Genomic DNA, 2505 nt, shown 5'->3' with positions numbered 1-2505 from the left:
GAAACACCCCCGAATCCGTGTGGAGAACCGTAGAGGAGACCACCGGTGGAGGTGGCGGAGGTGCTGGTGTTTCCCACCCCCGGATTCGATGCGCGCTGCGCGGCTGCAGCGGCTGGTCAAGTGGGGGGTTTCCTGCGGGTGGTCGCGGCTCTCCTCCTGCAGGGGGGAGGAGGAGGAGGAGGAGGAGGAGAAGAGGGGAGGAGAGGGGGTGGGAGGGCAGTTCAGACCGGAGGGATGGCACCGAGCGGCGGTGGGTTGGGCTGGAGGAGGAGGAGGGTCTCCTTCGTCTCAGCACAGCTCCTCTTCCTCACCCGTCGTCGTCTTGTATGCATGCATGCATTTCTGTGTGTGTGTGTGTGTGTGTGTGTGTGTGTGTGTGTGTGTGTGTGTGTGTCCAGGGTGCGTTCAAGGAGCAGCCGCGCGGCGCTGGTCGTCTGAGGAGCCCCGGGCAGCCCGACAGGAGCCTCCCGGAGCCTGCCAACTCAGCACAGGCTTACTGCTCCGCCCTTCCTCCTCCTCCTCCTCCTCCTCTTCTTCTTCTTCTTCTTCTTCTTCTTCTTCTTCTTCTTCTTCTTCTTCTCCTTCTCCTTCCTCCTGCTCCTCGTCCTCCTCCACCTCCTCACCTTCCTCCTCACCTTCCTCCTCCTCTTCTTCTCCTTCCACCTCCTCCTCCTCTTCTTCTCCTTCCACCTCCTCCTCCTCTTCTTCTTCTTCCTCCTCCTCCTCTTCTTCTCCTTCCACCTCCTCCTGGACCTCCAGGGGGGAGACCTTCGACTGCTTCCTTCTTCTAGTCGAGTTTAAACAGACAGAAACACTTAAATGGGATCATATATTAGATTTGTGTGTGTGTGTTTATTAAGACACTGAGTTTAAACACACAGTAACAACAATATAGGGATGTGTATTAAATTGTCTGAAAGTGTGTATGTGTGTGTGTCTGAGTGTGAGTGTGTAAATATGTGTGTCTGTGTGGGTAAGTGTGTGTGTGTATTAAGACTGACAGAGTTTAGACAGCCCGTTACGCCTATATAGGGATATGTATTGGATTGTCTGAAAGTGCATGTGCTTGTGTGTGGTTACAGCATGTGTGTGTGTGTGGGGGGGGTCTCTGTGTGTGTGTGTGTGTGTGTGTGTGTGTGTGCACACACACAAGGAGACTGGCAAAGTTTAAACAGCCACTAGCACCTATATAGGGATATGTATAAGATTTTATGAAAGTGTGTGTGTGCGTGCACATGGGTTTGTGCTAGTTTGTGCGCGCGCTTGTGTGTGCGTCTGTGTGTGTGTGTGTGTGTGTGTGTGTGTGTGTGTGTTTGCAAAGACACAGAAAGTTTAAAGAGCCAGTAACATCAACATAGGGATATATGTTAGATTGTTTAAAAGTGTGTGTGTGTAAGTGTATGTGTGTGTGTGTGTGTGTGTGTGTGTGTGTGTGTCTGTGTGTGTGTCTGTGTGTTTGTGTGTGTATGTGTGTGCGGGCGCGCGTACATATGTGTGCAGAAAGATAATCACAAAATTTAAACAGCTGTATACGGATATCCGTATGTCAGATTGTCTGAGAGTGTGTGTATGTGTGCATGTGTGTGTGTTTGGTGTGGACACGTGTGTGTGTAAATATTTGTGCGCAACATGTGTGTGTGCACAGGGACTGACAAAGTTGAAAAAGCAAGTCACACCTACATACGTACATATATTGGATTACCTGAAAGTGTGTCCACGTGTGCGTTTGTGTGTGTGTGTGTGTGTGTGTGTGTGTGTGTGTATGTGTGTGTGTGTGTGTGTGTGTATCAAAAATGACAAACAAAGGTTGTAATTGAATCATAAAGTAGTAGATATTCTACCACATGTTTTTGATCTTCATCCTATATGAGATACAACAATCTGCCAAAAGTTAAAAAAGTCATTTATATTATAAAAGCATTACTAAGATAAGATAAGATAAGATAAGATAAGATAAGATAAGATAAGATAAGATAAGATAAGATAAGATAAGATATTCTTTATTGATCCCCATCGGGGAAATTCTTTCATCACAGCAACAACTACAACTACAGTAACAATAAATACAATAAATATGGATATAAATATAAATAGACAATTAAAAGATGGCAAAAGGCATTCTTAAATAAATAGTCAGCAGAGAGAACAACAAGGTTAAGAATAGACAACAGAATGGAAAAAAAAAGACAAACAAAACGACAACAACAAGAATACGATTACCAATAATATTCCAGTGTTATATATTCCTAAATATATAAAAATAATAATAATAATATTCGGGTGTTATTCCAGTGTAACGGTAAAACCCGCCGCTCTCGAAAAAAATGTATTTCCTAAGTCTTTGCACGATCCTCGACGGTTTGTGATCGTCAATAAGGACGTTATCAGCTGGAATTGAACCTGCAGCAGAGCAGGAGAGCAGAAGGTGCTGAGATCTTTCACAGCATCTTCACCCTGCGAGGTGTCACCACTAGGGGGCGCAGTAGAGCCGGTGAGAACATGCAA

The sequence above is a fragment of the Fistularia commersonii genome, chromosome 28, assembly GCF_037954325.1.
Source record: "Fistularia commersonii isolate RoL2024-O1a breed Wild chromosome 28, RoL_Fcom_v1.0, whole genome shotgun sequence".
Lineage (NCBI taxonomy): Eukaryota > Metazoa > Chordata > Actinopteri > Syngnathiformes > Fistulariidae > Fistularia > Fistularia commersonii.
The sequence above is the reverse complement of the archived record's forward strand: the minus strand, read 5'-3'. Positions refer to the sequence as shown.